Here is an 11,236-nt window from a genome sequence, read left to right as displayed (position 1 = left end):
AAAACAGAGAAAACTGAAGAAAACATGACTTTTTCAACAAACTCTATCATCATTGATCCAACTCCATGGGTTCAAATCTAATGTAATCTAATGTAATAAATGATGAAAAATCACTTAAGTAGGGGTTAAAAACAGAAAAAACATTCATTTGGGAACTGCCTCAAAAGTAGCATTGGGTCTTTATGGGTTAATATTTGGTGAAAGCTATTTTGTATCTGGTCTGTTAAAACAATGTTTAGTATTCGTCTGACATCTGGCAGCAAAAGTTGGAGCTTAGAAGCAGGAGATACAGAGAGCCGAGTAAAAAACCAACGGAAGAAAAAGGGAATAAAGGCTGACTTTTTACCTTTGCAGATGGAGGACCTTTCTGAACCAGCTGAGCCTTCAGAGTTGGCACCTTTATTCTTTTTCACATCACTATCAAAAAGACAGAAAAGAAGGGGAAGGAAGAGGAACAGGAAAGTGGGTGGGTGGTTAGAATGACAAAGGTGAAAGGTTTCTGAAAATTGTGGCAGCTGTGAGACTGACAGTCTACCACATTAGAAGACAGAAACAAGGACACAGAAACTGCATCAGGAAAGAAACTCAAAAGCCGGAATGAATTCTGGACTCAGCTCGGTTCCCTTGGTTACCGTGTTGTAAGAGAAACTCATTAAATAATAATAATAAAACATTTATTTATATAACACAATTAATAGGACACTTCAAGGTTCTATGTGTGTCAGACGGAGAGAAGACATAGACAGAAACTGGGAAAGGGGACACGGAAGAGGAAAAAAAAAAACAACAACAACAGAGGGAATGTTGAAATAAGGGTTATGTGAACAAAAAACAGAGGGGGATTCCCATTAGAGAGACAGATGAAGGGACGGCTGAGGATGACAGCAACATCTGACAGCTGGCAAGTCAATGATGGACAGAGAGAGACGGAGACAGAGGAGGAAGAAGAAGAGCTCCTATTTCCAATTCACAGCTCTGTCTCTCAGATAAAACCCAGCCAAGAGAGTTCACAACCTTCTCTGTCTTTTGTGTCACATGACGCTTTATCCTGAAGTGTCACACGGGCCTCGGTCTACGTCTACTGTCTCCTCGGTCTCTAAAGGGATGTGGACAGTTCACTGTATGAGACGAGAGGATACGGCCACCGTGATAGGACAGACTGGTGTGTGGTCTGCAGTGTTAAAGCCCTCATTTCAGCTTCTTGGTTCTTTTAGGAGCCAGAAGAGACCATATTTAGACAAGTTGGTGGAGCTGCGTAAGGGGTAAAATTTGAAACGAATATCATCACAGCAACGACTTAGACCTATTTTGAGGCAATGTTCAAAGGATTTTTTTCTCTACACCTAACTTTTTTCAACCCACAAAGACCCAGTACTACTTTTGTGGCAGTTCCCAAATGAATTTTTCTCTGTATTTAACCTTTCTAAAGTGATTTATCAGCATTTACACTCTAGCAGCAAAACTATTGGTTGAATTCATACCAAATTAGGTTTATAGATTGCCAGTGACCCAGAATAGCTCCCATTACATTTTGGAAACAGTAGGTCAAAGTTTCAATGTTTTATGATTTTTTAAAAATCGTTTTTCCCCCCATTTTCTTACAATGGGCAAAATTTTAAATGTCTGTAGCAAAAAAACTATTGGTTGAATTCATACCAAATTGGGTTTCTAGATTGCCAGTGATCCAGAATAGATGTGATTACATTTTGGGAACAGTAGGTCAAAGTTCAAATTTCTTATGAATTTTCAAAATCTTTTTTTTCCCCCATTTACTTAAAATGGGCAAAATTTCAAATGTCTGCAGCAGTAAAACTATTTTTTAAATTCATACCAAATTGGGTTTATAGATCGCCAGTGACCAAGAATAGATGTTGTTACATTTTTAGAACAGTAGGTAAAAGTTTCAATTTTTTATGATTTTTTACCCCCCCCGATTTTCTTATAATGGGCGAAATTTCACTACTCTGTAGCAGCAAAACTATTGGTTGAATTCATACCAAACTGGGTTTATAGATTGGCAGTGACAGTGGCCTAGAATAGAAGTTACTACATTTTGGGAAAAGTAGGTCAAAGTTAAATTATTTGTAAGAATTTTAAAAATCTATTTTCTGATCCCATTTACTTATAATAGGCGAAATTTCAAATGTCTATAAAAACATCAATTTTGTTTCAATTTACTGCAAACTTAGCACATGTATAGAGGTAAATGATATGCTGACATCAGCACACACACTTTAATATATTTAATAGAAAATGGCAAATGGATCGCCAGAGATCCAATGGGAATGGAGAAGTTAAGCCTTTAAACCTAAAATGGTCTGTCTGAACTTTTTTTTTTTTTTTTTTTTTTTTTTATTAAAAGGTATGCTGTGAGTGAGTCATTTTGCCCATTTTTCCAGAGCACTTACAACTTTCAAAATCTAGCAGTCATTTACAGTTTACTGCATGTTATAATTCTGCTAAAATGGGTACGTCTCCAGCTTCTAGTACAGGTGTGAGTGAAATTACCGTAATAACCCAATAAAGCCTCAGGTTTCAGAATCCGTTGGAATTTTTACATTTGCACAAACAGTGAAAGAGTTACAGCCATCCAAACTGCATATGCACAGGGTGTGTCAGCGATGATACGTATAAGATGATTCCTGTTTCCAGTGCAGCAGAATGAGCCAGATTATGGAAAGCCCAATCAAGACCACAAAAAGAAATCTTTTTTTTTTTTTTTTTTTTTTAATTAACATCCTTTTATTGAAGTTTTCTCAATATAATACAAGTGCAGTGCTGAATGGTCCTTACAGAAATCTTAGGTAAACATGCGTGTAAATCAATCGCAGCTACCACCATAGGGAAAAATAAATAAATAAATAAAACAGAACAAAACAAAACAAAGCAAATCAGAGCAAACAACAAACTGCACATAAAATAATCCCTCTTCAGTCATTACAAAAAGAAATCTTTAAGAGATTTTTTTTCCCATTCACAGCAGTCCACTTAACAAATGGTTGGTCTTGAAATATAATCCAAAGTCCTCCTTTTGTCTGAAACCTCAGACAAAGCCAAGTAAAAATGCACTTGTCCTTCAATTAGGCTTATCTAAAGTTCTACAAAGGAGGAGTGAAACCAAATACTAAAGTCCTCAAAACACAGATCACACTTGAAACCATGCAAGCACCACCCAGGAATTTCAGCCGATTAATGAAATTGTGTTTGATTAATGGCAACTTTGCATAATGTATAAACACACTAATTATCTAGCCGCCATAATTAGCACAGAGACTGATGAAGAGTACAAACCAATACCAAATTAATGCTATCATTAGTTAATTTAGCCAAGTTATGCTAACAGACCAGGGACTGTAAAACACTCTCAGTGAACTTCATGAAAATATGCAGAACAGATTTATTTGATGGTCTTTCTGGTGTAACTATTAAATCACAATTACAGATGTGATGTGTCTCCGAAAAAAAAAAGTACCATTCATTAAACAGAGGCCCTGAAAATCTACTTCTATGTGTCAATTACAGTAGTTTCACTCTTAAATGTGCAGAAAAATACATCTTAATGCAATCTGAATAGGGGAGTCATACAAAACTGTATCCTCAGTCAGCTCCATCTACTATCCTTGCATCCAAATGTGTGTTCTATTTTCTCAATTACGAGCAGAAAAGTTCATAACAACCTTGACCACCAGTCAGTTCATTAAAATATGGCGAGTTTAGCCTTGATCCAAGTGAATGTTTGCAATAAATTGTAGGAAATTCTATCAAAGTGTTCCACAGATATCATCATTTCAACATAAATTAGTTAGGGATGCACCAATACTACTTTTTTCCAAACCGAGTATAAGTACAAGTACTTACATTTGAGTACTTGCCAATGCTGAGTACCAATACGAGTATTTAATAATCCCATTCCAGTTCTTAGTTCCTTTTGTAAATGTGTTTTATTGTCGTTGTCATTAGTCTGACTGGAACAAGGTGCTGCTACTGACATTTAATGTGTTGGAATGAGCGTTTCTCAATTAATCCACCAGGGGGCACCGCTCTGAATTAACCATACCGGACAAATACCACGAAGAAGAGTAAAGTTTTTTGAGAAGAAGAAAGTCAGTAATAATAAACATGGAGACGACAGAGGTTACACTAATGTGATACTAATATTGCATATTCGCTGGTAAGGTTTAAAAGCTCAGCTTCAGCAGGTAGAGAAAAGAGAAATGAATGATAAGTTTCATTTTCACTTCTGCTGGCGGCGGTCTGCACCGCTCCGTACCCCATAGTATTATAAGTAGTATGGAAACCGGCTCAGCCCTGGGTAGCTGTCATAAATCTGTCAGTAGTTTTTCTCTAACTCACAGTGGCTCTTTGAACAGATCCTCTACCTCCACAGTTCCCGCTGGTATTCTCTGTCTGGGTACACATCCGCCAGCACCTGGAAAACGGATGGAATGTACACAGAGGACGGACAGAACGCTGCATCCGTATCTGTCTGTGTCTTTAATGTTACTTGCAGTCAGCGTTACTTTTAATACCGTCATTTATTTTGAAAAGTCTCCACACTCTTCATTAGGGATGGGAATCGAGAACTGGTTCTTTTTGGGAACCGGTTCCCAGTAGCTCAGTTCCTTGGAATCATTTGCCTGCCTGCCTAACGATTCTGTTTATCGATTCCGCCTTCATTGCTCATGCGTGATGACGTCACGCGTACACTGCATTGTTTTGGTCAGAACGTAGCCAACATGGTGTTGAGGCAGAAACGGTCTAAGAAGACGACACCAGGTCCAGTTGGAACACTGTCAAGGCTTCCATGTCTTCAAAAGGGTGGAATCCCTCTAGTATGCTCAAACATTTGTTCACAGCATGTGAATCATTTACAGGAATGTCACGTATTTGATACACTACTTAGCGACACTTGTGAATGTAGCAGCAGAGTGAACGCCGGGGCCAGTTCCGGTTCTGGTGTGGGCAACAAACATCGTACCCAAATACAAGTTTCCAAAGGCAGGGGAAAGGAAATGAGGTGCACAACAACGGGAGACGAGCCGAGTCGAACCGGTTCCATGTAGTAGAAATGCGGCAATAGAGGAATTAGTAAAGCGTCTTTAGTTTCACTTTCACTGCATCCTGCTGCCACTGCCCCCCACCCCCCTGAACCAGGCCCAACGTCATCTGTTATTATTATTTGTACATACTGTATATGGTGCATTTTCTGTGCAAAGATGGAAATATAAAAGACAGTTAATGCAAACACACCTGTTTGTACTCTTTTACTCCCTCACCCAATGAGAATCGATAAGGAATCGGAATCGTTAAATTCTTAACATTCCCATCCCTACTCTTCACACTCCCCACACCTTACTCCTCCGCTGCGTACCTGCTGCACTGAACTGTGAATGTCACATGACCGTAAGTGGTATCAGTGCATTTGTATCAGATTGCAAGTACAAGTACACACACTGAGCATCAGAGCTGATGCCCGATACTGGTATTGGATCGGTGCATCCCTAAAATTAACAAAATTAGCGACAGGAACTCAGTCTTACATGTTAGTATGTAGTGCAAAGAATTCAAATGGAGGTCTGACTCAGCTGTGGAGCCGGCGTCATCATGTTTGTGACACTCCCACGGATGCCGCTTGTTCATAACCTGTTATAATATCAGAAACTGTTGCTGCTTTTCAACACAACACAATGAATGCTGTCAGCACATTTCAGCTTTTACTGCAGTGCTGTGAAATAAAACTGGGTTACATGCTATGTGTTTTGTCTTACTTTATTCACCCGATTTATTTGACACAATTTCATAATAAAGAGGTGTTATTCTTTTCCTCTGCAAATCACGGGTGTCATCAGAAGTTAGATTCAATTACAAACGCACAAACTCATTTCGCTTACAGTCAAAATTACTCAAACTTACAGACACTGTGGACTATCAAACAGAACAAATAATGTACAAAGCTAAAAACAATCTATTACCTACAAATTATTAGGGAAAATAAATTTTAATCTTCATTTAATATGTACAACAGTGAGACTGTGGAACAGATTCAATATAGAGTTCAAGCAATGTCCGAGCATGAAACAGTTTAAAATGAGGTACAAAGACATGATCTTTCCGAGCTACAGGGATGAGGGAGGTGTTGGGTGTCACTGGGTGTTATAAGGATGTACAAGTGTATTTGTGGTATGTGTAGTGCTGCAACAATGAATCGATTAAATCAATCCTTAAAAGAGTTGGCAACAAATCCGGCGGTTGATTCTTTGGGTCTTGAGCATGTTAGTAGTGAGGTATGCCCAACAAAGGATCAATTATTTTTTAGATATAGTTATGATGGAGAGGTCAGTGGCCCGGATGCATGCAACCAGTCGAAAAACCCTTAGTATGTGGGATGCTGTTTGTCTTATAGTTAAAGAAAGAGTTTAACAATTATCTATGTCACAGGTGTCAAGCATGCGGCCCGGGGGCCAAATCTGGCCCACCAAAGGGTCCAGTCTGGCCCTTGGGATGAATTTGTGAAATGTTAAAATTCCACTAAGATATTAACAATCATTTTAGTTCAGGTTCCACATTCGAACCAATTTAATCTCAAATGGGTCAGATCAGTAAAATACTACCCAATAACCTATAAATACTCATAACCCCACATTTTTCTCTTTGTAAATGTGAATATTTTCAGGTATTTACACTAAAACAAAGTATAATTTCACAAAAAAATGTGAACAACCTGAAATGTCTTAAGAGAAGTAAGTGCAATTTTAACAATATTCCACCTGTTACTAAATGTTTTGTGCATTTGTAGACGTACTGTGATCTGTAAGTTACATATGAAGTACATGTGGAAATGATTAACTGAAGCATGATATTGTTAAAATTACACCTATTTTTTCAGTTTGTTCACGTTATTCACATTGTTTGAAAGGATAGTTTGTAGATGTAAACATTTTCATAATGTAATTTTACTTTTTTCACTCAAACATAGAGGAAAGTTTGGAGTTGACATTATTTATATATTATTATGTTACTATTTTACTGGTTCAGCCCACTTCAGATCAAAGTTAGCTGAATGTGGCCCCTGAACTGAAATGACTTTGACACCCCTGATCTATGACTATCCTGCAAATTATCTGCAAATTATTTTCTGTTTCATCTATATATGTGTACTTGTTTTTAGTAGTGGTTTTCGTATTTTGAGATCCAGGTTGGATTGGTATGAGGGTCGGCCAAGTGGTTTGCGCTGCCGTTCTGAAGCGGCATGTGGGCTGCGCCGTAGCTTTTTGTTAGCAGTTGCTTTTTGTTTTACCAGGTGAGTCCGGACGTCCTGTTTTCGATTTTTCTTTTGACAGCCTTTAGTTGTGGGGTTGTGTTTATTAGGGTAGGGGTAGCGGTATGCGGCCAGGTCCGACGGTCCTGTACAGGGTTGGTCTGAGCCACATACCCTCCTTTTGTTAAGTTTGCGGGCTCACTTTGGTCCTTGTTTTTCCTTTGCAGCTTTGTTTTTTTTTTTTTGTTAAGGGCAGGGAAAGAGTTAACAATAGGAAGTCTACACTTACCTTTGAGTAAAAAAAATAAAGAACTTTGTAAATTGAATCCTTTCGCCTCCTGTGTCCTATGTTAAATATGTTGCAACCTTCGGGTCATAACACATGTAAACCTAGCTTAATATAGCCTACATGTCATGATTACTTTAGCCCGCTAGCTAGTTAGACACTATCATTGTAATTAGAACGTTTTCACCCATCTCTGTTTATCAGGCCACCAGACTAACATTACCTATCGTAGACTGGAACTAATACATACAACGCTAGTTTGATAGTCTATAACCGGAGCTGGTTGAAGACCATAGCCTGATAATATCTAGTCATAACAAGTCTAGGTAGCGGGCTAGTGCCCGCTAACTAAACCCACAGCTATTGCAGGGATGTAATCATTAGTGACTTTCTGCAGTTTATGTTGCTTTGGGTTAAATACCGATCTTTCAGAATTTAGTCCGATGAATTGTCTGTTTATCCGATGAATTGATAAGTTATTAAAATAATCTACAGATTAATCGATTATTAAAATCATTGTTAGTTGCAGCCCCAGGTATGTGTATATGTGTATGCATGTGTATGTATATATGTCTGTGCATGTATATGTATGTACATATATGTGTTATTGTGTTATGGATAAATTATACTTCTTCATAAAAATATAAAGTAAGAAACTAAATTATTTAACAATAAGTATCAGGCATTAGGGTATAGATAAGTTTAGACTAGGAAGCTTATTATTGTTAATAATTATGTGAGGAGAAGGGGTGGGAGTTTATAAGTTATACTTCTCACTCCTTTTCAAATATGTATTTTATGTCTTATGTTTAAACACGGTGGTGCAATGGATAGCACTCGTGCCTCACAGCAAGAAGGTCCCGGGTTCAATTCCAACACCAGTCCACGGGGGGTGGGACCTTTCTGTGTGGAGTTTGCATGTTCTCCCCGTGACTGCGTGGGTTGTCCCCGGCTTCCTCCCACCGTCCAAAAACATGCACTAATAGGTTAATTGGTTAATCTAAATTGCCCATAGGTGTGAATGTGAGAGTGATTGTTTGTCTCTGTATGTTCAGCCCTGTGATGAACTGGTGAAACGTCCAGGGTGTACCCCGCCTTCGCCCGAAAGTAGCTGGGATAGGCTCCAAGTGACCCCCGTGACCCTAGTGAGGATAAAGCGGGTTCAGAAAATGAATGAATGTTTAAATGTTTTGTCTGTTTATTTCGTTTTCTTTTTTTTTTTTTTTTTTTTTACATTCCTATTCAAAATAAATACTTCAGTCAATCAATAATCATGAAATAATAATGAATAATAATGAGCTAAAAAATCTGATTTACAACATTTCACAGAATAATCTAATGTAAATTGACTCCATGTTATTTTACATGCATTATTCTGACTGGTGTCAAGGTGATTTTCAGCTTCACAGGTTTCTTGTGAGCACAAGGCCGATTGTTGACTTTACGGGACCCTAAACTGAGTTTGATTTTAGGTCCCTACCTCCACAGGGCTGCCAATACTATTGACTATAGTTAATACTCAGTCATCACACACCTACTATAAATCTTACACACTCATAAGTTTTATAGCTGTAGCTGGGTCACTTACATCAGACCAATATTACCATGTTATGTTTTGACCCGTTTATAGATTTAATCATAGAGGATGGCTTAAAAAGAGCGGCTTGCTGTTAATTTGTAGGTCAATATTAAAAGTCATTGAGTACAATGTGGCATAATTAAAGTGGTGTACTGAAAAGTAATAAAATAAATAAGCAAACAACACATTAACTGCAAACAAGGTAAATGCTTTAAAAGGGCCACATGTAGTATGTATATTTTCAAATATTAAAAATGATGGAAAAGTATCATTAGAATGTTTAGTACTAAAGTACTAATACACACACTGAAATAATTTAACCAAGTTGTATTTTGAAAAAAAAAAAAAAAAAAAAAGTAAAATGAAATAATAGGTACAATGTACCTTCTGTTGCAGAAACATTCAAATATTAACCCTTAGTGGTCTGAGCCTATTTTGGCCGTTTTTCAGTACTTTTGATTTTGCCTTTATATACTATATAAACAAATGTTTACTATACCCATGTTTGGTATCTTTTTTTTCAGCACAACTTCATCTATATCATCTGCCTATTATTTTTTTCACTTTAACCTACTATATTAACATAACAGGCCAGAAAAAAAAAATAAATAAATAAAATCCAATCTAAAAAATGTACATACTTTATTGCACAAATAACACAAAGATGCTTAACGAACCTTTTCAAAGACTTTAGAAGTGAATATTGGTTCCAAATATTAGGTATATAAAATCAAAATTGTAATAAATTAAAACTATACTCAAATATTTGACATAAAAGCAGATCTTTACATAGGCGTTTTTTCCCCTAAAAGTGCCATAATTAAACCCGGTTATCATGATAATTAGAATTTAAACAGTAATAATAACCGTCTGCAATTTTACTGCGGTTTATCGTTATACCAGTAATCGTTACATCCCTAGTACAGACATGAACTGAATTTATTTCCAGCTATGGGCCGGGTGTTTATGTGTCCACTAGTGAGTCACTTTACTGGTTTCCCATGGTGAGGAAAACTAACACCACAGGTCCTTTGACCAAAGCATCAGAAAGTGACCAGATGGAACGAGAACCATTAAGAAACAACTTTTAGAGTCAAAGAAAGTGACTCTAGAAGTCCTAGCTAGAAGTCCTGTTGTTGTTTTCTCCACTGGACACAGCTGTAAATGAAAAGAATGGAGTTAGATGCTGAAATGGCAGCGTTTCTTCTACATGGGTGAGTTTGATTGTGAGGCTTGTGATGGCATAAAGCTATTATGGGATGTTATTATGTTTGTTAAGTTGCTGTTTGTTGATCCACACTTCAGACTAAACTGTGACAGTTCTGACCGTGTTTGTTCAATTCTAAATAGATCTTTAGTTCAGCTATTGACAACACAAACCATACAGAAAAAGAGGGGATTTGCGGTTTTACTGTGGCTAAAAACAGAGCTAAGCTAACAGAGCTATAATGTAAACTATCAGCTGACGCAACGTGATCATTTTTAGACACCGCGTTTATTTCTGCCAAATAAACATGGATGACATAAATAATAAGACATATTTGTACAAATACAGGGGATGTGACAATATGGACACTGACCTCTCACCAAAGAAAATAAGCAAAAGGGGAGAGCTACGGGCATGCAGGGAATTTACACATGAACACTACTGGGGGACACATGAAGAAGAGGTGGGTGTGGCTGGAGGACTAGCACCCCAAACAGACTGTACAATAAGCAAGACACCAGATATGTATAAACTGTGAATGGAAAATGACAATTTAACCCAATTTTGCGTAATTATTAGGCCTGTAACAGTACACGTACCGAACTGAACCGTTTCAGTACGCACCTGTTCGGTTCGGTACACAGCTGTACCGAAACGGCACAGTATGATGAGAAAAAGAAAAAGGTACGAAAGACGTTGTTCGATGCAGAACTTTAAATCCACGCAAGTTTCACACGGACATATTGAAGGACGCACACATTGACCCAAAATATGAAATAGCAGCTGATATAAGGTTAAAAAAAACAACAAATATGATGTGAACCTGGAAGGAAGAGACTGAAGACCCTCCACCATCAGTACAGTCCAGTTTGGGTCAGTTCAGGTTCAGGTGAAAGACAACAACGA

General features: G+C 37.6%; 1 protein-coding gene across 2 annotated transcripts in view; it reads right to left on the bottom strand.

Annotated features, from left to right (window-relative positions):
* LOC115429518 (protein ELFN1-like) overlaps window positions 1-11,236 on the bottom strand; it is a 227,473-nt gene that overhangs the window by 123,523 nt on the left and 92,714 nt on the right. For both annotated transcript variants that reach the window (XM_030149062.1, XM_030149054.1), the window contains exon 2: window positions 347-417. The gene's annotated coding sequence lies outside the window, so the exon portion shown is untranslated. The remainder of the gene's footprint in view (window positions 1-346; window positions 418-11,236) is intronic.

This window comes from Sphaeramia orbicularis, chromosome 1 (genome assembly GCF_902148855.1).
Source record: "Sphaeramia orbicularis chromosome 1, fSphaOr1.1, whole genome shotgun sequence".
In the NCBI taxonomy this organism is placed as follows: domain Eukaryota; kingdom Metazoa; phylum Chordata; class Actinopteri; order Kurtiformes; family Apogonidae; genus Sphaeramia; species Sphaeramia orbicularis.
Note: the sequence above shows the minus strand (reverse complement) of the source record. Positions and strands in the feature narration are given on the sequence as shown.